Consider the following 26,943-nt stretch of genomic DNA (forward strand, 5'->3'; position numbering starts at 1 on the left):
TGTCCTCTCTTATGTCTTGAGCAGTGGTTTGTAGTTTTCCTTAAAGAGGTGCTTTAGATCCATTGTTAGTTTTATTCCTAGGTATTTTATTCTCTTTTTAGCAATTGTGAATGGCAGTTCATTCTTGATTTGGCTCTCTTTAAGTCTACTATTGGTATATGGGAATGCTTCTGATTTCTACACATTGATTTTGTATCCTGAAACTTTACTGAAGTTGCTTATCAGTTTCAGGAGATTTTGGGCTGAGACATGGGTCTTCTAAACATATAATCATGTCATCTGAAAATAGAGACAATTTGACTTCCTCTTTTCCTAACTGAATGCCTTTTATTTCTTTTTCTTGCCTGATTGCTCTGGCTAGAACCAATTCCTCTTCTCCACTTGACCCTAAGATAAGACTTATACTCATGCATGGTCTTTGAACCCTACAGCTGCCACCATATTATGAGCAATCAATAAGTCAGTTGCCTTTAGATAGGTAATCTAAAGCTAATTTCAGAATTCTTAAAAGATAATTCTATAAGTTTGAACCTAAAACAGAAATATTTGAACCAAAAAGAAAAAAAACTTTTCTTATTCTTATACAAAATAAAATGGAAATTTTTAAGTTCCAAAACATCCATTAGGAAATTCAGAGGAATTAAATCAAAACAGAGATTACTTGTGGGAAAATTGACGTGTAAATAATATTCAGTCATTCCATTCAAAAATGTGGTCATCTGCCTCATACATTATTTCAATTTCCTCTTTATTTCCTAATAAAGTTTAGAAGTTTCTTTGCTAGAGTTTTATTCCTTTCATGAAAGAAGTCTTATTTCCATAAGATTTCTAAATGAATTACTGTTGACATATACAAGTTATTAATTGTTCTGTATTCAGTTGGTAAACAAACATCTTAATGAACTCTTTTGTTACTTTAAATAAATTTTCATTTTATTCCCTTGTGTTTTCCACTTAGGCTATCATAAAGTCTTCAAATAAAGACAACCTAGCTATAAAATGATTTTTATATTAATCCTACAATTTGGAAAACACTATTAAATATTATTGATCAAAACTCGCACATTGTCTTAGTTTGCTTTGTGTTGCTGTAACAGGATACCACAGATTGAGTAATTTATAATAAATTTTTTGGTTACCATAGGTTTTAATTCTTACTATTTCTTGTCCATGCATTAGCTAAAATTTTAGGACAATGTTAAATAATTGTAATAATGGTAGTTATCTTCTAATTTTCTTAACTTGAATTTATAAAAAAATCAAAATGTATCACTTTCCAAATTTGAATCTATTAAGAATCTGCATCAAATGAATAACACCATATACAAGATTAATTAAACCTAAATAATAATTTGAAAGTGCAATTAATTGTGTCCCATGATTTGAATGTTTGTTTCTTCCAAAACTCATGTTAAAATTTAATTGCCATTGTGATGGTATTGAGAGGTGGAGCCTTTAAGAACTATTTGGGTCATGATGGCTCCATCTTCATGAATGAACTAATGCCTTATCCTGGAAGCAGGTTCTCCCTTTCTTGCTCTATCTCACCCTTTTTGTTCCCATCTACCATAAAATGATGCAGCAAGAAGGCCCTTGCAAGATACTGGCTTCTTCATCTTAGACTCCCCAGTCTCTAGAACCATGAATCAATCAATTTCTGTTTATTATAAATTACTCAATCTGTGGTATCCTGTTACAGCAACACAAAGCAAACTAAGACAATGTGCGAGTTTTGATCAAGAATATTCAATAGTGTTTTCCAAATTGTAGGATTAATATAAAAATCATTTTATAGCTAGGTTGTCCAGAATAACAGTTGACTTAAGTGATATATAAATGTACAGCTTTCCGATCTTACAGTCGGAGCTTAAGCACAGCATTATGTCATGCCTGAAGTCTCACCCATATCTGATTTAGATGAGACTTTGGATTTTGGACTTTTGAGTTGGTGCTAGAATGAATTCAGCCTTAAGCAGCTATTGGGATAGAATAAATGATATTGTTTGTGAATAGGACAGGAGGTTTTGGAGCAGTGAGTAGAATGCTGTTGTTTGAATGTTTGTCCCTTCTAAAACTCATGTTGAAATTTAATTGCCATTGTGATGGTTACTGGGCTGACACAACAGCTTCTTCTGTTGTGTTGTGCTGCTGCAAAGAGGCTGTTGCCCTCATCTATAGGGTTCCAGATGACTTGCTGTTGTGTCCATTTTCCAAAATAGAGACAATTTGATTTCCTCTTTTCCTAATTGAATACCCTTTATTTCTTTTTCTTGCCTGATTGCTCTGGCTAGAACCATTTTCTCTTCTCCACTTGACCCTAAGATAAGATGACTTGCTGTTGTGTCATGTCACAACGACTTGCAGTTGTTCCACAAAATGGAAAACTGAAGGGGCAGGAGGAGCACAACCCTTTCCTTAAGGGCTTACCCTGGCATGTAAAATTATCATTTTATGCATCTCTAATTGACAGAACTTAGTTCCAAGGCTGCATTGGCTGCAAAAGGGCTGAGAAATGTATTATTTAGCTAATCAGACAAGCTCACAGCTTAATATTCCATTACTATATATAAGAAGGGCAAAACAGGTATTGGCACTCACAGAAGATAGCTACCAGTATTTGCTAAAATATCATAGTATTTTGAAATATTAACCAATGCTGACTTTTTCCCTCATTTTCTTGAACCATTTGCCGTCTTCTATGGTCTTAAAATTTTTGTGTTTCCCAGATTCATAGTGAAACCTAACCCTCATTGTGACAGTATTAGAAGGTGGGGTCTTGAGGAAGTGAATAGGTCATTTGGGCTCTGCCTTCATGAATGGAATTAGTGTCATTAAAAAAGAGACTCCTGAGATCTATTTGGTCACTTTCACTTCGTAAAGACATAGTGAGAAGGTGTCATCTGTGAAACAGAGAACCCTTGTCTGACACTGAATCTCCTGAAGCCTTGATCTTTGATTTTCCAGCCTCTATAACTGTAAAAAATAATTTTCTCTTGTTTATAAGTCACCCAGTTCATGATATTTTTGTTATAGCAACATGAATGTACTAAGATATTCTCCATGAGCTTCATCTGCAATTTAGTCTGTGCTGACTGTTGTCTAAGAGAAAAGATAAGAGTGCCCAAAGTAGAAAAAATTGCATGAGTATAATTTTGTTCGGTTTCAAACACTGAAATCTTCAGTGCATTAAGTCTTTTTCTTAAACAGTATGTGCTGTGCATATGAATCGTTATCACACTAAGGAGGAGACAGGAGTTAAAGTGAAGAGAGAGAGAAAATAATACACACCCTAATTGTTGGAGGGAGGTAGAGAAGGGAGAGCAGATTGATAGCGTTCATATGTCACCATCTTGCTCCTTGGTCCTAAAGAAGCTATCAGATTCTATAGCTGTTTCAGTCAATTTCTGGCATAGCACAAAAATATTACAGGTTCTGAAAAACATAATACATCTACTATCACATCTTCAACTTTACATTGTCCAAAAAATGCCAACTTCCCTCACCCCAGCTTCCTTCTAATTTAGTTCTGGACTCTACAATTTGGGAAGCCAAATGTGTTTGGTTTCTTTTTTTCCACCATTCTCTTTAGTAACTTGAGGATATGAAAATTCTCATTCACGAGAAAGAGAAAACACAGCTACAACCAAAACTTGACAAGTTGCTTGCAAAATGTGTAATAACGGCAGAGAGTAACAACTATTGAGATATAAAAGAAAATCAAAAACTAGAACAGTTGCCCAAAGCATGTTAATATGCTGTTCTTTTTGCCATAGCTAATTTCTTATTTATGACAAAATCTGTATTGCCTTAGGCAGAAACTTAAAATCGCATTATAGTGATTCCTAGGAAGTTTTAGAAACTAAATATAAAGAGTATTAACAATAAATATTGATTGCAGCTATAAATGAATGTGTGAGAACCTCATTGCCATTTAAAAAAAGAAAAAGACACTATGCTTCAAGAGGTTGGGTGGAAATTATAGAGGTGTTAAGTTTTTCATCTGACTTTTGACTGGACTCATTGCATTATTTTTTCATAATTGGTCATCTAGTTCTAACTCTAAGTTTAATATGCATCTAAGGATCAGTCTTTTACTAATCTTTTGTTTAAAAAGATGAATTCTGCCACTATTTCTGTTCCTTCACACTGACTATGATTTAAAACACTTTTGCTGTATGAATTGTTGAATGTTAAAGTGAAAGATCAGTCCCACATATAGGACTTAACAAAAAGATAGAATATTATATTTTCTAATGCAGTCATTTAAACATGCTGTAATTTATGTTTTTATGATTTATTGATTTATTCAAGCATGGTCAGGTATTAAGAAAAATACTTTGTAAAATTGTTTAACTTTGGGAGTCCAAGGTGGGTGGATCATAAGATCAAGAGATCAAGACCGTCCTGGCCAACATGGTGAAACCCCCTCTCTATTAAAAATACAAAAATTAGCTGGGCATGGTAGCATGCACCTGTAATCCCAGCTACTCAGGGGGCTGAGGCAGGAGAACTGCTTGAACCCGGGAGGCAGAGGTTGTAGTGAGCCGAGATTGTGCCGCTGCACTCCAGCCTGGCAACCGAATGAGATTCCATCTCAAAAATCAGTCGATTAATCAATCAATCAATCCTTTAATCCTGAAAATTACCAGAGAGCTCATCATATCTTTCTATTAGTATATTGTATTTCACACATCCAGTAAAGACACCTCTTCTATTCTCCTTCGTTTCATGCATTTTAAGCTTAGTTTTGTCTCTTCCCTTGTCCTACTTCCCCGTAAGTACCTATACCAATGTATATCCTTATCTATGAATTTGTCCTATAATATATGTAGTTGTTGTGGGAAGAGGAATTATGGTTTCAAATTTACATAAATGTTAATGTTTTCCAACTCTGTTTTGTTAACTACTTTTATCATTCATTGACCTTTTTGAGATTTATATTGTTCTATAAATAATTAAATTTTTGTTTCCTATTGCTGCTAAGTGTTCAATATTACAGATTTGCAGCACTTTACTGATCCATTACTATAATGATTGATACCCAGAGTCACCCTCAATTCCCAGCTGCCATAAATAAGGCTATAGTGAACATCCTTTCACACACCACCTCATGGACCTATGTGAGAACATTTTTAAGCTAAATACCCAGGAGTGCAATACAGGGCCTTAGGGGATGCACATACATGATTTTATTAAGTTCAGTCAGGTTGATCTGGTATATAACCTCACTCATGTACATTTCCCGGTTCAGAGCTCTTATCTATCAACACCTCCAAGAGTAATTACCATTATCCATCTTTCCAATACTTGTCACATTATGAAGTAATTACTCCTACTGCTTAACTTATTTAATTTGTACTTCTTTAATGAGTTAAAGAAATTCCTTGTATACTTGTCAGCCATTCAGGCTTCCTTTTTAATTTTTCTCTTGGATCTTCACTCCTTTTGGTGACATGGAAGGTTATTTTTTATAGCCTACATATTAGTAACTTGTTAGTTTTAAACATTGCAAAGTCCACTCTTCATGTCATAATCTGCCAAATTTATCTGTGGAATTTTTGTTCAACATATACTGTTATTTTTGATGTAGCCAAATTCATCATTTTTAAGCCTTAGAAAGCTTATACTTTTAAATTCATAAAAAATTACCCCAACATTTGGTCAGCAGGATTATATTCCTACATTTAAGAGAAGAAGCTTTACAAAGAGTTTAAGGTAATCATGCAGGGTTTACATCTGTTTTCAGATTCCATTTATTTACCTTATATAAAAACTTCGCAATAATATTTATGAATATAATTATATTAATTCTTTTCACAAAATCATGTGGTTATACGAAATAATTCAATGAGAATAACCATTAAAATATATCAATAAAAGGACAAAGATTTTCTTTAGCTATCAATGGTGGTTATGAAAAGAAATGAATTACAAGAGACCAACAAATGCCAAGCAGTATTGTTAGATGCTTGAAAGTGTTCAAATTATATCCTCTCACTTCAAAATTAACCTGAAGCCTAAAAGGATGATTGGAATACAAGCAATGTAAGAGATATTGCACAGCCTTTGTGCAATAAGTTGAAGAAAAGGTAGACAGATGTTCATTTGCAGAGATAATCATATTTTCTTTCCTTGCCTATTGTCAAAAATATCTTCTCTCCACTAGAATATTGAGTACTTACTCAATAAGTATGCAAAACTGTTATGAACATTTAGTGTTGGCCATTTTCCCAGCTATCCATCAGTGTCTTTCTATCTATAGGTCCAGATTGAGTTCATACTATTTAGAGCAGAGATCCTCAACCCCTGGGTCATGGACCAGTACCAGTCTGTGGCCTGTTAGGAACCTGGCAGCACAGCAGGAAGTGAGCAGCAGGCTAGGGAGCATTACTGCCTAAGCTCTGCCTCCTGTCAGATCAGCAGCAGCATTAGATTCTCATAGAAGTGCAAACCCTACTGTGAACTGTGTATGAAAGGGATCTAAGTTGCATGCTACTTATGAGAATGTCTGATAATGTGTGGTGGGACAGGTTTATCCCAAAACCAAAAATTGTTCCCCTGCCATCCGTGGAAAAATTGTCATCCACAAAATTGCTCCCTGATGCCAAAAAGGTTGGGGACCAATTATTTAGAGCTTCTACAATTATTCCTATATTTTATCCTATCCTCATCCCACACTCTGCTTGAATGAGCTCCACATCTGTAACTGTCAACAACCTGCCATTCATAATCTCCCATTGCCTACATCTCTCAGAACAATATATCCAACAGAGGTGCTATTTCCCTTGAAGAATCTCTTTAAATCTTTTTTGCTCTCCCTCTTGCTCTTTCTCTCTATTTATCTCTCCTCCTTTCCACATTTGATCCCAAAACCACTCTTCCCTATCTGATTGCAGACCACTTTTAACCCATGTCTTACTTCCATAAAAATGAATTCTAAAGATTTTTCTCTCAAAACCTAGATATGAAAGATATTACACAAGTAGTACACCTAGTTTGATGGTTATGTTTTTTGTCGGTTGGAGGATGCAGATAGGAAGCAATATGAAGAATAATAGAGGAATATAAGAAAATTCCATATTTTCACATTATTTGTGTGACTCTTATTTAGCCAGAAGAAGAAGAACTTAACTCCAAGTTTATTAATAACATTTTATTAAAAGTATTGTTTTGAGACTATATCATTTCAAATACAAATTTTTATCATAAGCCTTTTTAACTCAAGATTTTTTAAAAATTTAATTATCTTAACCCATGTTGTTCAAATTTTGAAAGAAAAGTAGGACAGGAAAAAAGAAAGTAGGGTCCCAAATGACAATGCTGCATTTCTTGATACTTTTCTCAATTTTTCTTATATGATAGTGATTAATGATTCCTGACTTTGGCTGCCTCTTATCAAATTCCTTCAGGTCCTGATTTAGAAAGTGAAGCTTAACCTTTCTACTCTTGATCAAGGATATGGAGGGCCTTCTGGATAATGCCAGACTACAAATGAGAGCTCCTTAAACTGGAAAGATAAAAGCTGAGAAATAAGACAACAGCTTTTAAAATCATGAAGTTTATGGATGGGGTAGACATAAATTTATTCCCAAAACTTTACTAACATCAGGGGAATTTATTGAGATTTACTTAAAAATAACAATAGAACTGTTAAATTGCAAGTCATCTGTTCATATTGAGCAGTAACAAGTAGTCCATGCATGTAAACAAATTTAAGGAATTTTAGGTATATTCATAGAGGATAAATTTAGACTTATTCATAAATGATAAATCAGAATTTAATTAACAAAATAAGGTAAGAATATTTAGAAATTTATGTCTAAATGTAGAGGTAAATAAATTGGGAAAATTTCCACTTTGCCCATACACAAAATATCTGGCTAGATAGAACATTTTGTTAATCAAAACAAGCATGTTCCCCTTTATAAAATTGTATCTTTGTGCTCTGGATGTTAGATGTGAAGCCTAGAGGTCTGGACATAATACATCTTTGCATCGTGCCCTCACATATCCTTGGCAGAACTCTACATGCTCCTGGAAAGTGTCCCTCCCTGTCCCCAATGTCCCCAGTGATTCCCTCCCCAACTCCACTCACAACACTCACTGAGTCACCACCATCACTTGTACTATAAGCACCAGCTTTAGTCTTCTTAGGCTCCTATCAAAAACCAAAACAAAAAACCCAAGATCCTCAAAAAGGAAAAAGACAATCTGAGCACAGTGGCTCACACCTTTAATCCCAGCACTTTGGGAGGCTTAGGTGGGCAGCTCACTTGAGGTCAGGAGTTTGAGACCTGCCTGGCCAGTACAGTGAAACCCCATCTCTACTAAAAATTCAAAAAACTGCATGGACGTGGTGGCCCGAGCCTGTAATCCCAGCTACTCAGGAGGCTGAGACAGGAAAATCATTGGAACCCAGGAGGCGGAGGCTGCAGTGATCTGAGATTGCACTATGCACTCCAGCCTGGGCAACAGAGCAATACTCCATCTCAAATAAATAAATAAATAATAAAAAGACAATAATACAGGAGTTATTAATAAATAATTTTTAGGAAGCTTTGAAAGGGTGATAGTTCTCAGTGGAATTTTCCTCTTCTAAAAAGCAGCCCCCAAACCATTTCTTCTCTAACAGAAAGCAGCCTAAGAAGTCAGGCACAGACATGAAACTAGGAGCTTTTATATGTAAATACTGGAAGCTGTACCTGGAAGCCAGGTACATTTGATATGGCATCTCCTGCCCTCTTTTACTTGTCACCATGTTTGTAGGTATCATGGTAGCCTCCAGGTAAAACTACGGTGCAGGCGTTATGGCTGCCACCAGGTGGAGGCCATATTTGCATAATAAAAGACCAGGGTGGGAAAGTCAGTCTTTTAGCAGGCTATGTAAATAGCACACCTGGTCAACCCAATCTCCTGAGCCCTATGTGAATCAACCACCGCCTCCTCAAGCCTCTGTACAAAAATGATTGCATTCCATGGTAAATGGCAGACCCTTTTTAGGCGACCTGCTTTCAAAGCATGAGGAAGCTTTTTCTCTTTTTGTTCTTTTTCTATTAAACTTTCCACTCCTAAACTCACTGCTCATGTGTGTCCATGTCCTGAATCCTTTCTAGACCGAGACACAGAGCCAGGGTGTAAACTCTAGAAGATAGAGCCTTTTCAACAATGCTGAGTTTACTTACTTGTCAGTCAAGTGAACACACATTAGAAGAAAGCCATTGAGTAGGTTAATGAGGGGGAAAATGTGAGCTTTTTAAATGCTAGAAAGGTGAGGAGTCTGTGGTGGCTGTGCTTGTTAAGGTCTAAAAATGAATACTCTATCAGACAAAACAGTCTACAGATCTATACATAGTTGGGCTAAACAATATCTATTTGCTATTCGTCATGCAAAAGGCTTCAGTTAGGGCCATTCAATTTCTGACAAACTTGAAATAACTCAATTCTTGGGTCCTTTAATAACTTTATTTGCTTAGAATCAGGTATGAAAAAACACAACATTCCATTTGATATCTCCTAATCAAGGAATATGTTGGAAATAGGTTTGTAACATCAGGAAAAATCCATACCAAGACAATGGATCGTTCAGCAAAACTAGTTTACTTTCTGCAGAAAGGGTGCAACTCACTGGCAGCCTTGCCATGAGAGCACACCTGAACAGAGGAGACAGGGACATTTATAACTTTCATAACCTGATGCAATTGCCCTACTGCTGTGTCCAGTTTCCACTGGCCAGAATAGGACCTCACATTCTATGTTTGACCCAATTGGCTAAAAACTTGAAAATTTCCTGAATAGATAGGGGGAAAGAAGACAAAGAAGAAGACAAGGAAGAAGAGGAAGCTAGTCAGGAGAAGGTCCAGAGGGTTTCCAAATAAGGAATAGCATGCACCAGCTTTTGGAACTTGCCCAGTTCCATTCAGACATGCTGGAGTGAGTCAAGGTAGTTGACTTAAGACATAGCTGATTTAGAGAATATATATACATGGGCATACCTTTATGGAGTGGATAATGGCCATAGAGCAAGAGACTGTAATTCCTTATAATGTAGTCTAAGATACAAACTTTGAAGAAGAACTTTCCCATCTCTCACAGAAAACATTGGTCTCAGAATGAACAACCAGTTTACCCTGATTGCCTGGCCTCTCATCCCCTAATTTGATCTTATCTGGCACACCTCCTCAACTACCAAGACCAATAGGAAGTCATTGTCATTCTTATCCAAATCTCTTATTCCCTGCAGGTTTTCATTCTTCTGTTTGGAAAGTCCCTCTTTCTTGTTCAAACTAAAACCTGACTCTGCCCTGATGAGATTTAATCCCTCCAGACCCATGAGAAGGTAGCTATTTTTTTCTTAAAAACCTAATAACATTGGGCATCTAAGTGTCGTCTATGCTTATATTGCCTCTTCTAGTCCATTCTCCTTGTCCTTCCCACCCCCGCTAAAAAACAGCTTTGAATCCCATGTCAATAGGCCATATTGTAGACTGAGCAGTCTACCCCACATTGGCCCTGGGTTTGTCCCAGTCATTTGCTTTGGCCAATGAAGTAACTGCAAACATTATGCAAGTAAGCATTTGCAAATTGCTAATACTTGGGGCTTGCTCTTTGTTTATGAGAATTTTGCATCCACTGGAATGTGTAAGAACCCAGGCAATCATGTTGTGTAACCACAGACCCTTGGTCAAGTTGTCTCATTGCCCATACAGGCCCCCATTCAACTTCTAGATATTTCAATGAGTTCACACCCACCTCTAGCCAAATTAATCCAGAGCAGGAAAAAAAAAATCTGGAGCTAATCCACAGAATCATGAGACATAGTAACTGTTTATTGTCTTAAATCTCTAATTATAGAGTAGATTTTTTATATATATATATTGCAAAAGCTAACTAATACAGATTATGTCACCCAATTCTCTTGCTAGACTGTAAACCCTATGAGGACAAAGATAAAATTATTTACTCCACTGCTGTAGCTCCAATGTCTAGAAAAGTTTAGATGTTCAACAATTTCTTCTTCAATAAATGAAAAGGTTAAATATATTCTTAGTTCAATATTGCCCAAAATTAATATTCAAATAAAATACTTTTTTATGATTCACAGTTCCTGAAAATTAGAATACATAAATTTCCTAGACAATAATTCTACTAAAACTACAGTAAACTTAAATTTTTTCCAACCCTCTCTATCCCCAAATTAAAGTAGTAATGTGATATTGATGATATGGTAATGGTAAATTATAATGATTATAACATTAACATAATTATTATTATTTATTGAAAGTCCATTGAATCCTCGTGTTATGCCATCCAATCTTCAAGTGGAACTTCTAAGATAAACAAATTATGTATGTTTTATTGAGGAAAAAACATGAGCCTTCACAATATTAGCCATTAATCCAAAGTCTCACAGTTAGCAAGTGATCAATTATATATCCAAAACCAGAAATTTCTTATTCCAAGGCATTAGTAATATTCCCTCTCTGAGTGAATCTTATTTATATCCCTGCTCTTAAAATAGTTTTGAGATAGAAGAGAACTTAGAATATATCTGATTCCATTTCTCCATTTAGGAGGTGAGGAAACAGAAAACAAAGAGGTCAACTAATGTGTCCAAAAGGGCATAGAGAATAATTTATTCAATAAATGTGCCAGGAATTTAAAGACTAGTAGCAAGTAGATAACAAATGGAAGGAGAAAAGATGTTTTCATTTATTAAGATTCTACCAGAACCAGGCATGGTAGCTCATGCCTGTAATCCCAGCACTTTAGAAGGCCGAAGTGGGTGGATCACGAGGTCAAGAGATCGAGACCATCCTGGCCAACATAGTGAAACCCTGTCTCTACTAAAAATACAAAAATTAGCTGGGCGTGGTGGCACGTACCTGTAGTCCTAGCTATTCTGGAGGCTGAGGCAGGAGAATCACTTGAACACTGGAGGCAGAGGTTGCAGTGAGCTGATATCAGCCACTGTACTGCATCCTGGCAACAGAGTGAGACTCTATCTAAAAAAAAACAAAAAAAACAAAAAGATTCTACCATGTGCTGGGCACTGGATAGGTATAGTCATGTTTGTAACTTGGTTTATTCCTCCTCACAGAATGCCAGTTAGGTAAGTCCATCATTTCTACTGACAAGGAATGTGGAGTTCAGAGTGACTAGAAGCAAAATATGTGTGAAATTCAAACATATTTCTGTCTGAGTTCAAATAGCATGCTTTGTCAGTAAATATACGTCAATTTGGAATTATATTATTTTTCTGTATTTTTAGCAGTGTCTTATGAAGAAAGGCAATTTATCTTAAAAAGAATATTTTTTTTTTTTTTTTTTTTTTGAGATAAACATGATTTTTATTTAGGTATCTCCTCACATATTTCTGTAAAAGCACACATATAAACATAGAGTTATTATAATTTTACTAAATGATTCTTTAATGTTTAATGACCTCATGAAGCATTCAATAATAGAAATTCCTGGAGGATGGTGCCCATAGGTTCTAAACATCCTCAGTGTCACAGCCTATACAGAAATGTGGATATTCAGAAGCATTTGCCTTAAAAAGAATATTCTATTAATTCTATTAAAAAGAAATCTCTGTGTAAGAAAACTAGAAATATTTTGTTAGTTAAACTGGTGAACAAGAGGCATAGGGGTTAAGGTAAATTCCAGGTCACAGGAGGAAACTTGTTTTACGAAGATTATTCAAAAATGTGTTTCTGAAATAGAGTATATGTCAGCAATGTGCAACACACATACTCTATTTCAGAAACATATACAAAACTGCATAAACATATACATAAATATATATGTTATACAAAGTGTATATATACTAGAAACATATACATAAATATATAGTATATGTTGTATATTATATATATATCCAACATATACTTGTATATAGTTTACATGTATATATACACACACAAATATATACTATTAGCACAGAATTCATTAGGATTTCACAATAGGTTTTCCACAAATGTCATTTGTCTGTTCCAGGATCCACTGTATATTTCCACATTAATTGTCATGTCCCATAGTCTCATACGTGCACTTTTATTCCCCCAGTGCCTTTAAATATATTGTTCCTTCACTTATTTGACTTTTCCTTTCTTGCCTGCTTGGTGACCCTGTCATTTTTTCTTTCATATAATTTCAACTTTTATTTTAGATTCAGGGAGTACATATGCAAGTTTTTTATATGCTGATGAATATATTAAAACTATGATATCATTCACTCTTTTTTCTTCTGTAATAAAAATTGCTACAGATTAACAATCTGGGAATTAAATCAAGATTCTGTTTATATAGTACCCATAAAATGCATAAGAATATCTTTTAAAATACTAGGAGGTACTGTCTTCAACAATGTACATGAAGGAGTGAATCACCTAGAAAAACCTGGCTTTAGTGGCAGGGTCCAGTATTCCACGTCAGTGGTGATCAGTTTACTGAGAAGGAAGCTATACGATGTGCAGGTTCTTCAAAAGGTAACTCAGTATTTTAATTACTTGTCTATCTCCTGAAACAGACTGTGAGTTATTTTAGTGATTGAAATTAATAATTGATGAAAAAATTAGTTAATGGATGAGGCAAGGGTTAGAATAAAGTTACCAAATGAAAAACTTAGCTATTTTTTTTTAATTTTTTTATTTTATTGCATTTTAGGTTTTGGGGTACATGTGAAGAACATGCTAGATTGTTGCATAGGTACACACGTGGCAGTGTGATTTGCTGCCTTCCTCCCCATCACCTACATCTGGCATCTCTCCCCTTGCTATTTCCCCAACTCCCCACCCCCCACCTTCCCTCCCCTATTTACCCCCAACTGACCCCAGTGTGTAGTGCTCCACTCCCTGTGTCCATGTGTTCTCATTGTTCAACACCCGCGTATGAGTGAGAACATGTGGTGTTTGATCTTCTGCTCTTCTGTCAGTTTGCTGAGAATGGTGGTTTCCAGGTTCATCCATGTCCCTACAAAGGACACAAAGTCATCGTTTTTGATGGCTGCATAATATTCCATGATGTATATGTGCCACATTTTGCCTGTCCAGTCTATCATTGATGGACATTTGGGTTGGTTCCAGGTCTTTGCTATTGTAAACAGTGCTGCAATGAACATTTGTGTGCACATGTCCTTATACTAGAACGATTTATAATCCTTTGGATATATACCCAGTAATGGGATTGCTGGGTCAAATGGAATTTCTATTTCTAGGTCCTGTGGAATCGCCACACTGTCTTCCACAATGGTTGCACTAATTTACACTCCCACCAACAGTGCAAAAGTGTTCCTATTTTTCCACATCCTCTCCAGCATCTGTTGTCTCTAGATTTTTTAATGATCGCCATTCTAACTGGCGTGAGATGGTATCTCAATGTAGTTTTGATTTGCATTTCTCTGATGACCGGTGATGATGAGCATTTTTTCATATGTTTGTTGGCCTCATGTATGTCTTCTTTTGTAAAGTATTTGTTCACATCCTTTGCCCACTTTTGAATGGGCTTGTTTGGTTTTTTTTGTAAATCTGTTTTAGTTACTTGTAAATCCTGGATATCAGCCCTTTGTCAGATGGGTAAACTGCAAAATTTTTTTCCTATTCTGTTGGTTGCTGATCACTCTAATGATTGTTTCTTTTGCCGGGCAGAAGCTGTCGAGTTTGATTAGGTCCCATTTGTCTATTTTGGCTTTTCTTGCCAATGCTTTTGGTGTTTTGGTTATGAAGTCCTTGCCTATGCCTATGCCCTGAATGGTTTTGCCTAGATTTTCTTCTATGGTGTTAGGTCTTATGTTTAAGTCTTTAATCCATCTGGAGTTAATTTTAGTGTAAGGTGTCAGGAAGGGGTCCAGTTTCTTCTTTCTGCACATGGCTAGCCAGCTTTCCCAACACCATTTATGGAGCAGGGAATCCTTTCCCCATTGCTTGTTTTTGTCTGGTTTGTCAAAGATCAGATGGTTGTAGATATGTTGTGTTGCCTCCGAGACCTCTGTTCTGTTCCATTGGTCTATATCTCTGCTTTGGTACCAGTACCATGCTGTTTTGATTACTGCAGCCTTGTAGTATATTTTGAAGTCCGGTAGGGTGACGCCTCCCACTTTGTTCTTTTTGCTTAGAATTGACTTGGCTATGCGGGCTCTCTTTTGGTTCCATATGAAGTTTAAGGTGTTTTTTTCCAGTTCTGTGAAGAAGGTCATTGGTAGCTTGATGGGGATAGCATTGAATCTGTAAATTACTTTGGGCAGTATGGCCATTTTCACAATATCGATTCTTCCTAACCATGAACATGGAATGTTTCTCCATCTGTTTGTGTCCTCTCTTATTTCGTTCAGCAGTGGTTTGTAGTTCTCCTTGAAGAGGTCCTTTACGTTCCTTGTTAGTTGTATTCCTAGGTATTTTATTCTCTTTGTGGCAATTGTGAATGGCAGTTTGTTCTTGATTTGACTCTCTTTAAGTCTGTTATTGGTATATAGGAATGCATGTGATTTTTGCACATTGATTTTGTATCCTGAGACTTTGCTGAAATTGCTTATCAGTTTCAGGAGATTTTGGGCTGAGACGATGGGGTCTTCTAAACCAGGAAGAAGTGGAAACCCTGAACAGACCCATAACAAGGTCTGAAGTTGAGGCAGCAATTAAGAGCATACCACCCAAAAAAAGCCCAGGTCCAGATGGGTTCACAGCCGAATTCTACCAGACATACAAAGAGGAGCTGGTACCATTCCTTCTGAAACTATTCCAAACAATACAAAAAGAGGGAATCCTTCCCAAATCATTTTATGAGACCAACATCATCCTGATACCAAAACCTGGCAGAGACTCAACAAGAAAAGAAAACTTCAGGCCAATATCCATGATGAACATAGATGCAAAAATCTTCAATAAAATACAGGCAAGCTAATTGCAACAGCACATCAAAAAGCTTATCCACAACGATCAAGTACGCTTCATCCCAGGGATGCAAGGCTGCTTCAACATACGCAAGTCTGTAAACGTAATTCACCACATAAACAGAACCAAAGACAAAAACCACATGATTATCTCAATTGATGCAGAGAAGGCCTTTGACAAAATTCAACAGCCCTTTATTCTAAAAACCCTCAAATAAGCTAGATATTGATGGAACATATCTCAAAATAATAAAAGCTATTTACGACAAACCAACAGCCAATATCATACTGAATCGGCAAAAGCTGGAAGCATTCCCTTTGAAATCTGGCACCAGACAAGGATGCCCTCTCTCACCACTCCTATTCAATATAGTACTGGAAGTTCTAGCCAGAGCAATCAGGCATGAAAAAGAAATAAAGGATATTCAAATACGAAAGGAGGAAGTCAAATTGTCTCTATTTGCAGACGACATGATTGCATAAAACTTAGCTATTTTTAAGGTGTGATATACCTTGGTCAGAGACAGGTCAGATGATACAGTATAGGTGAAAACTTACAAAAATGCATCCGTATGTAACATTTTAAAACACATATTTTACACTCACTGAATCTTTGCTCCAGGTACTACAGATGACAAAGAAGATCACAAGTTATTTTTAAATTTTTATGTATTAAAATATTATTAAGAATATTATCAAATTAAAGTTAGAAATGCCTCCTATTTTCATGAGTTTAGATTAGTGAAATATTAAAATGCATTTTAATATACTGATTAAAACAGCCCAAACTTGATGAGAGTTGCAATTTTACATTAACATAATGCCAGTATAATTTCAATTTAAATACATTTCCATATCTTTTGATCAGAATTGTGTTAATATTCAAGTTCATTACCTCTTAACAGAGACTTATTCCATTTAGAGGTTATATGAATATGGTAGTTGTTAAGCATACTTACAACAGTTGAAATTTCTTAATTAAAAATTTTAATTGAAATAGAAAATGTGCAGCATACCAGTAGGCAAAGCAAGCCAGATACAATTCTTTTTGTGTGTCTCTGGCTGTTGTCTCTTTTCCAATACACTTGAGAACTTAGGCAGATAAGTTAATATCCTTTTCAGCTTAATTTCATTTATTGTAATAATTGTAAATGATATTCAGAAATGCTATTTTTCTCTGAGTTTAATTCCAAAATCTTTTCTCCATATCCTGAAAACCTGTCTTCTGTGCTTTCTGAGAAATAGTAAGTGCTTTACTTTGCTTTAAGGGGGAAACCACTTTGACTACTTATTGGAAGTGGTTTTCTATACAGCCTGGTTGCTATACATCTATTTGAGGGGAAAATATCACTATGGAAATCTTTGACTAGGTTACTAATTGCGTGCAATTAAGACATGTACCACACATTCAGGATTTAAAACATTATCTTTTGGGACATATTGACAGGCAGTCAGGAAATAAATGTTTCAGTTAGAATGTGACCACCAAATAGTGTCTTATTGACTGACAGTTCCATTATGAATTTAAGCTGGGGATATAAAGGAGTTAATTGAACTACACATTTATCACTGCCTGCATTTGTGGATAAGAGGAAAAGAACTTGTTAACATGGGTAGGTGGAGGTTACAGTTTCCAGGAGCTATTGATTTAGTTCTGTCTGCAACTCAATTACAATTGAGGTGTATGAGGAAGAGGGAGATTGGGAAACTAAGGCTAAAACAAAACATATCTAATTTTTTAAAATACAGAAAATCATGGGCCAAATATACAGCATCTGGGAACCTGGATTTAGTCCAAAGAGGACCTTGAACACCTAGAGCCACGGTTGCCATTAACAGACATGTAACCAGTGGGAAACTATTTAAATTTTTTAAGCTTTAATGGGTTCATCTGGAAAAAAACACTGAAGGGTTTTAACAGTTTCAGTAATGGCATAAATCAACACTCAAAATGCTTAAATTGTAAATACCATGTTAGAATTCTTGTTTTATTGTGGGCTTATGACACAAAGCATCCATCACTGGAAAAGCCCTAAGTTGGAAATGGAAAGAAAGGACATCTTGAAATAAAGTAACATCAATAAATATCAATAAATAAGAAAAAATATATAATTATACAATTACTATATGTCATAAAGAGAATAAAATACTCAGCATTGAAGGTAATGGCTCAATATATAATCATAAATTATAATGCAGGATGGAAAACTCAGTGGGTAGACTATCTATTGAAAAGACAATGCAATTGTTTTTTGTCAAGTTTTCAGATATTCCAATGATTCGAATGGAAGAGAATACATACTTATAAAGATTGTCTTTTCTGCTCTTTAGGCTTAGTGACTATAGTACAATACCATTTCATTTGAGTATGCCTCTTAAACCCCAAATGCAAACACAAACTGCCAAAATGTATTCATCAGAATTGCATCATGAAACATATATGATACCCTATATAGTTTTCAGAATTTACTATTAAAAAAGTAAACTGAAAATCAAAGCATTATAATTTTGTCAGTGTCCTTGCTATTTGATATTATTTATTCTAGGATTATATAGCCTGAAGACCACTGATTATAACCATAAGATATACAAGAATAGCAGAAGGGATTTTCTCTTTCTTAATTACTCACATTATCCATGATATTGATTATAAGCCAAAACCCAGAAAACATAAAAATAATCAAGAATAAAGTAAATAAAAACTGAAATAAAAGAGTAGAGGTATAAAATCATTCTTAGTACATCCTGGACAATTGATAATAATAAAGTAAAAATATTGCAAGATGTGTCTTGTGATTATTTGATTTTTTTCACCATCAAAAGAGTCAATAACATGACTTTTAACAAGAGAGGGAAAATAATCAGCTTTAGAAAGTCACAAGTAGAGAAAAACTGTATTTGTACTGTGCTGTTTTATTGCTGAGATTTTAATGAGTCTGTTCACTAAAATGTAAAACAATTCTATTCATTAAAAATAATTATTTTGATAGAAGGAACATACCTCAACATTATAATAGTCATATATGACAGACCCACAGCTAGTATTATACTGAATGGGGAAAAACTGAAAACCTTTCCTCTAAGATCAGGAACATGACAAGGATGCCCACTGTTTCCACTGTTATTCAACATAGTACTGAAAATCCTTGCTAGAGCAATTAGACAAGATAAAGAAATAAAGGGCATCCAAACTGGAAAAGAAGAAGTTAAATTATTCTTGGTGCCTGATGTTATGATGTTACATTTGGAAAACCCTAAAGACTCCACACACACACACAAAAAAGCTATTAAAACTGATAAGCAAATTCAGTAAACTTGCAGGATATAAACCCAACATACAAAAATTAGTAGCATTTATATATGCCAATCGTAAACAATATGAAAAAGAAATAAAAAGTAATCCCATTTAGTGTAGCCACATATACAATTAAATACCCAAGAATTAACCAAAGAAATCAAATATCTCTGTAATAAAAAGTATAAAACACTGAGGACAAGGTGGCCAACTGGAAGCAGTGGCAATTAGAGGCTCCCATCGACAAGATGCAAAACAGCATGCTAATCCTACACCAGCAACCAAGCTATCCAGGTTCTGTCATTAGAACTGACTAGGCAGCTGCTGTTACCCACAGAGGGGAAGGAACAGCAGTGTGGTATGGTAGCCCACCTGAAAACCACATGGACAGGGGAGCCCCCAACCCCAGCCAAGGTAGACTGTAAGTTCTATGCAGCCTGGGAAATGATGCTTTTTACATGGAACTGTGCAACATACAGATCAAAAGATCCCTCTTGTGAGTCCATGCCACTGGGCTAGAATCTGCCTAAGCCTGCTGAGTTCCTGTGGGGGAGGATGGCCATCATCCCTGCTATGGCTGTCTGCTGTCTAGGCTAGCTGAGCTCCTTGTGGGAGGGGCAATAGCCAACACTAGCTGCAGGGCCTCCTTGCAGGAACCCCACAACTCCAGCCAGGGTCTCAGGAACAGGATTCTGATCTCCCTGGGCCTAAGCACCTAGTGGGAGAGGTAGTCATAGTCTCCATGGACCAGCAGACTTAGTCTTTCCTCCTGCTAGCTCTGAGGAATCTGGCAGCCTAGATGAGTGAGTTTCCCTCCAGCACAGCACACCCCCTCCTCCAAGGGACAGCAAAAGTGTTTCATTAAATAGGTCTTGCTTCCCATGCCACCCAGCTGAATGAGACACTCCAACAGGGGTTGTCAGACACCCTAAACAGCAGCGTTCTTACTGTTATCAGGTCAGTGCCCCTTAAGTTTAGAGATCCCAGAGGAAGAAGCAGGCACCCATTTTTGCTGTTCTCCAGCCTCCTTGAGTGCCATTTCTAGGCGCGGGAGCAAACCTGATAAATAAGGCCTAAAGTGAACCCCCAGCAAACTGCAGCAGACCTACAGAAGACGGACCTGTCTACTGAAAGAAAAACAAACAAACAGAAAGCAACAACAGTATCAACAAAAAAAGTCCCCAAAAAACAACATCCAAAGGTCAGTAGCCTCAAAGTTCAAAATTAGACAAACTCATGAATATAAGGAATCAATGAAAAAAACATTGAAAACTTATAAGGCCAGAGTGTCTCTTCTCCTCCAAATGATCGTAACACCTCTCCAGCAAGGGTCCAGAACTGGATGGAGGATGAGATAGAAGAATTGACAGAAGTAGGCTTCAGAAGATGGGTAATAACAAACTTTGCTGAGGTAAAGGAGCATCTTCTAACTCAATGCAAAGAAGCTAAGAACCTTGATGATAAAGGGTCACCAGAGCTACTAACTAAAATAATCAATTGAGAAAGGAACATAAATGACTTGATGGAGCTGAAAAACATTGCAGAAGAACTTTAAAAGGCATACACAGGTATCAATAGCCAAATTGATCAACTGGCGAAACAATATCGGAAATGGAAGAATATCTTGCTGAAAGAAGGTAGGCAGACAAGATTAGAGAAAAAAATAATGAAACCGAATGAACAAAACCTACAAGAAACAAAACCTACAAGAACCTTTTGGTCTATGTAAAAAGACCAAACCTACAACTGATTGGTGTGCCTGAAAAGACAGGGAGAATGAAACCAAGGTGGAAAACACACTTCAGCATATTATCCAGGAGAACTTTCCCAACCTAGCAAGACAGACAAACATTCAAATTCAGGAAATAGAGAAGACACCACTAAGATACTCCACAAGAAAATCAACCCCAACACACATAATCATCAGATTCTTCAAGATTGAAATAAAAAGAAAAAATGTTAAGGGGAGTCAGAGAGAAAGGCAAGGTCACCTACATAGTGAAACCATTAGACTAACAGTGGATCTCTCAGCAGAAACACTACAAGCCAGAAGAGAGTGGGGCCAATATTCAATATTCTTATAGAAAGGAATTTTCAACCCCAAATTTCATATCCAGCCAAACTAAGCTTTATAAGAAAAGGAAAAATAAAATCCTTTTCAGACAAGCAAATGCTGAGGGAATTTGTGACCACCAGGCCTTCCTTGCAAGACCTCCTAAAGGAAGCGCTAAATATGAAAAGGGAAAACTGGTACCAGCCACTGCAAAACACATGAAAATATGAACACCAATGACACTATGAAGAAATGGCATCAACTAGTGTGAAAATAACCAGCTAGCATCATGAGGACAGAATCAAATTCACACATAATAATATGAACCTTAAATGTAAATGGGCTAAATGTCGACAATTAAAAGACACAGACTGGCAAATTGGATAAAGAGTCAAGATCCACCAGTGTGCTGTATTCAAGAGACCCATCTTACATGCAAAGACACACATAGGCTCAAAATAAAGGGACAGAGGAAAATCTACCAAGCAAATGGAAAGCAAAAAAAAAGCAGGGGTTGCAATCCAAGTCTCTAACAGAACAGACCTTAAACCAACAAAGATCAACAAAGACAAAAAAGGACACTACATAATGGTTAAGGGATCAATTCAATAAGAAGGGCTAACTATCCTAAATATATATGCACCCAATACAGGAGCCCCTAGATTCATCAAATAAGTTCCTAAAGACCAACAAAGACACTTACACTACCACATAATAATAGTGGGAAACTTCAACATCCCAATGTCAATATTAGATCAACAAGACAAAATTAACGAGGATATTCAGAACTTGAACCCAGCTCTGGATCAAGTGGACCTAATAGACATCTACAGAGCTCTCCATCCCAAATCAACAGAATATACATTCCTCTCAGTGCCACATCACTTATTCTAAAATCAACCACACAATTGAAAGTAAAACACTACTCAGTGAATACAAGAGAAATGAAATCATAGTCTCTCAGACCACAGTGCAAGCAAATTAGAACTCAGAATTAAGAAAATCACTCAAAACCACACAAATACATGGAAATTGAACAACCTGTTCCTGAATGACTCCTGGATAATGAAATTAAGGCAGATATCAAGAATTTCATCAAAACCAATGAGAACAAAGAGACAACATACCAGAATCTCTGGGATGCAGCTAAAGCTGTGTAAAAAGAAAAATCTATAGCAACAAATGCCATCAGAAAGCTAGAAACATCTTAAATTAAGACCCTAAATCACAATTAAAAGCACTAGAAAAGCAAGAGGAAACAAATCCAAAAGCTAGCAGAAGACAGAGTGGAACTAAAGTAGATAGAGACACAAAAAGCCCTTCAAGAAATCAATAAATCAAGGAGCTGGTTTTTTTTTGAAAAAAATTAATAAAATAGATATACCACTACCTAAACTAATAAGAAAAGAGAACAGCATCAAATAGACACAATAAAGATGATAAAAGAGATATCACCACTGACCCCACAGAATACAAACTACCATCACAGAATACTATAAATACCCCTATGTAAATAAACTAGAAATGCCAGAAGAAATAGATAACTCCATGGACACATACGCCCTCTTAAGAGTAAACCAGGAAGAACCCAATACCTGAGTATACCAATAACAAGTTCTGAAATTGAGGCAGTAATAAATAGCCTACAAACTAAGAAAACCCCAGGACCAAATGAATTCACAGCCAAATTTTACTAGAGATACAAAGAGGAACTGATACCATTCCATTAGAAACTATTTCACACAATTAAAAAGGAGGGACTCTTCTCTAACTCATTTTATGATGCCAGCATCATCCTAATACCAAATCCTGAGAAAGACACAACAACAACAAAAAAACTTCAGACCAATATCCCTGATGAACATCAATGCCAAAATCCTCAAAAAAGTACTGGGAAACCAAATCCAGCAGCACATCAAAAAGCTTATCCACCATGATTAAGTTGGCTTCACCTCTGGGATCCAAGGCTGGTTCAACATATGCAAGTCAATAAACTTTATCCATCACATAACCCGAACCAATGACAAAAGCCACACGATTATCTCAATAGACAAAGAAAAGGCCTTTGGTAAAATTCAACATCCCTTTATGTTAAACACAATCAATAAACTAGGTATTGATGGAACATACCTCATGATAATAAGAGCTATTTATGACAAACCCACAGCCCATATCATACTGAATGACCAAAAACTGGAAGCATTCTATTTGAAAACTGGCACAAGACAAGGATGCCATCTCTCACCACTCCCATTCAACATAGTTTTGGAAGTTTTGGCCAGGATAATCAGGCAAGATAAAACAAAATAAAGGGTATTCAAATAGGAAATCAAATTGTCTGTTTGCAGATGACATGATACTATATTTAGGAGACCTCCTTATCTCAGCCCCAAAACCCCTTAATCTGATAAGCAAATTCAGCAGAGTCCCAGAATGCAAAATCAATGTGCAAAAATCACAAGCATTCCTATACACCAACAATAGACAAGCAGAGAGCCAAATCATCAATAAATTCCCATTTACAATTGATACAAAGAGATAAAATACCTAGGAATACAACTTACAAGGGATGTAAAGGACCTCTTCAAGAACTACAAACCATTGCTCAAGGAAATAAGAGAGGACACAACAAATGGAAAACTTTTCATTCCCATAGACAGAAAGAATCAGTATCTTGAAAATGGCCACATTGCCCAAAGTAATTTATAGATTCAATGCTATTCCCATCAAGCTGCCATTGACATTCTTCACAGAATTAAGAAAAAACTAGTATAAAATTCATATGGAACAAAAAAAGAGCCTGTATAGCCAAGAAAATCCTAGAGGCATCATGCTACCTAACTTCAAAGTATGCTATAAGGCTACAGTAACCACAAGCATGGTATTGGTACCCAAAGAGACACATAGACCAATGGAATGGAATAGAGACATCAGAAATAAGGCCACACATCTACATTAATCAGATTTTAGACAAACCAGACAAAATCAAGCAATGGGGAAAGGATTCCATATTTAATAGATTGTGCTGGAAAACTGTCTAGACATACGCAGAAAGCAGAAACTGAACCCCTTTCTTACACCTTATACAAAAATTAACTCAAGATGGATTAAAGACTTAAACATTAAACCTCAAACCATAAAAGCCCTAGAAAAAAACAGGCAATACCATTCAGGACATAGGCATGGACAAAGATTTTATGAGGAATTGCAGAAAGCAATTGCAACAATAGCTAAAATTGACAAATAGAATCTAATTAAACTAAAGAATTTCATCAGAGTGAACAGGCAAACTACAGATTGGGAGAAAATTTTTGCAATCTACCCATCTGAAAAAGGTCAGATATGACGACATTTCAAAGTCCTAAAGACAGAAATAACCTTCAACCCAGCAATTATAATAAATTAAAATGATGTATATTCCTTTAGTTTTATGTCATTGCATACAATAGCATAACTGTACATTTATATCTGGGAAATATTTCCTTTACACTATAAGGAAGCCTCATTTTTAATTAAAATTATTATCCATGGGTGATATGCAAAACAAAATATCTAAATTCATATTCTTTTTACTTAGAAATGTGATTCTAATGTCTTTTACGTATATATACATATATATATGTGTATATATACACACACACACACATACACACACACACATATATATATTATATATACATTAAATTTATATCACTGTGATGGCAAGCAAGACTGCCTTCCTACCACAATGGATTCTTTCCACTTGGGCATGTCTCTTAAAATGACTATTACTTTCTTATTATGTTAATATTTTTCTGCATATATAATTCTTTCCCTTGGTAGATTTTATGTAACCTTTTCAACTCATGCTTTCAGTAAAGGTGACCTTTAAAATATATGTTTCCAAAATAGGAAATGCAAATCTTAATAGAGAATTACATCTATACAAACTAAGAGTTCCTGAGGACATACAGGTCACTGTACTTTATCTGTACAGGAAATTTTGAAATGCAAGAAAATAGAAATGTAAATTAATTAAAACCATTTTATACTATGCTTACATAAATAATTAACAGATACAATTGTTCTCAAACTCAATCTGATTATTCCTCTGTTTCACATCCTTTGAACAATGCTATAAATTTTCATCATATGTGAATTATAATTTTCCAGTATAACCTTGTTTAAATGGTAACTATTAAGATAAATAATGATGTTATTGATTAAACAATGAAAAAACAACAACAATACATACTATACATTGTTGTTACCAAAAAAAACATAGTCTTGATTATTAATTTGTTATTGTGGGGTTGAATACTTAAAGAACTATTAAATATCAACTATTGTATTTTTCACAAAAATCCTTACAGCCAAAATCACTATATATGATGGCCTCTATTTCAAAGTAAAGTTTGATATCATATTTATAGCTCATTATAGTGGAGAAGTAATATCGTATTACTTCTGAAGGCAGTGGCTCCAAAATTGTATTAAGTTTAATAATGTATTTTTATTTTTTTCAAAATTTAAGTGTGCCTAATCATAGTTGATGCTTGAGGATTTCTTACAGAAAGTTTTATGTAAGTTAGTGAAAACTTCCCTATGAAGTTACTGAAGGATTTCAGCCCCCTCCATTCTGTGACACAACCATCTGTAAATGTCTTCTGAGGTTGTTGAGACGATGAGGGAATTGCAGGAGGCACAACAGCTTTTAACTGACTTGACTGAAAGTAACCCACATCACATTTAATCATAGTTCACTGGAAAAACTAGGTATTGTCCTATCCTAACTGCAAGAGAGTTTGAGAAATGTCAGAACATTATAAGACCTAATTATCTCCCTCTTTCACTATTATCAAGAACTTACTAAAAATTACTAAGATGCATGGTAGATGTTTAAAAAGCAATTTAAAGTCTTTTAAAGTCCCTGTCTTCTGAGATTACATGTTAGCAAAGTAGGTAAAAATTTTTGCCAATGTTCATGTTCTACATGAAGCAAACATGAATTAAAGTACTAATTCTACAAAGGAATCATGGAAAATGTAGGTAGAGGAGGTAACATTTAAAGTGGGCTTTAAAGCATGAGGATTTTGTCAAATGGAGAAGAGGAAGAGAGAATGTTTTAACTAGAAGCAATAATGCATACTTTTAGTCCCCTGACATGGTTCAAACTAAGTTCTGGTAATGGGACTCAGTCTAGTTGGCTGACGTTTGGCAACCTGCTGGAGATACTGAATCTGATGATGTGGAGACAGATGAAAAAGATATAAGCCACTTCAATATTCCTTTATTGGCATCAATCAATATTTTCCACAAAATGAGGACAGAATAAGTCATACCTGGGTGGCATATCTGGGTGGCATACACAGAGGTAAAAATAAATAATTGTAACTTGTATTAATAGGTGATAATATAATATTTTATAATACATACAAAACTTCGAGACTGATTAAAGGGAAATAATTTGAATAAAGGAAATAGAATTTTTAAAATTAAAATAAAATTGACCTCACACAGACAAGTGGGGCAAGGCAGCCCAGGCAGAGGAAGCAAAAAATGAAAGTATGTGGACAAGAAGTTTCAGGATTCATCCAGACCATAACAAATAGCTTGGAATTGCTGGAGATGAAAATGAAAAGAAGAACCCATGGAAGGTAAAATTTTAAGAGCAATCATTTTGGCAGTAGACTTAGGGTGGGCAGAAAACCAAAGTGATCTGGATGAGAA

The 26,943-nt window shown here is 35.6% G+C and overlaps 1 long non-coding RNA gene across 3 annotated transcripts in view; it reads right to left on the reverse strand.

Moving 5' to 3' along the window:
- Positions 1–250: 250 nt before the first annotated feature.
- The window catches only part of LOC116531135, a 58,270-nt gene continuing 31,577 nt past the window's right edge, over positions 251–26,943 (reverse strand). For 2 of the 3 annotated variants that reach the window (XR_004260290.1, XR_004260288.1), the window contains exons 3-4: positions 3,289–3,432; positions 251–279 (exon numbers count right to left, since the gene is read on the reverse strand). This is a non-coding gene — a long non-coding RNA (uncharacterized LOC116531135). Of the gene's footprint in view, positions 280–3,288; positions 3,433–17,845; positions 17,919–26,943 lie in introns of those variants that run through there. The other variant, XR_004260289.1, reaches the window with a different exon arrangement.

The sequence above is a fragment of the Sapajus apella genome, unplaced genomic scaffold (genome assembly GCF_009761245.1).
Source record: "Sapajus apella isolate SASKATOON/1434 unplaced genomic scaffold, GSC_monkey_1.0 scaffold3, whole genome shotgun sequence".
Lineage (NCBI taxonomy): Eukaryota > Metazoa > Chordata > Mammalia > Primates > Cebidae > Sapajus > Sapajus apella.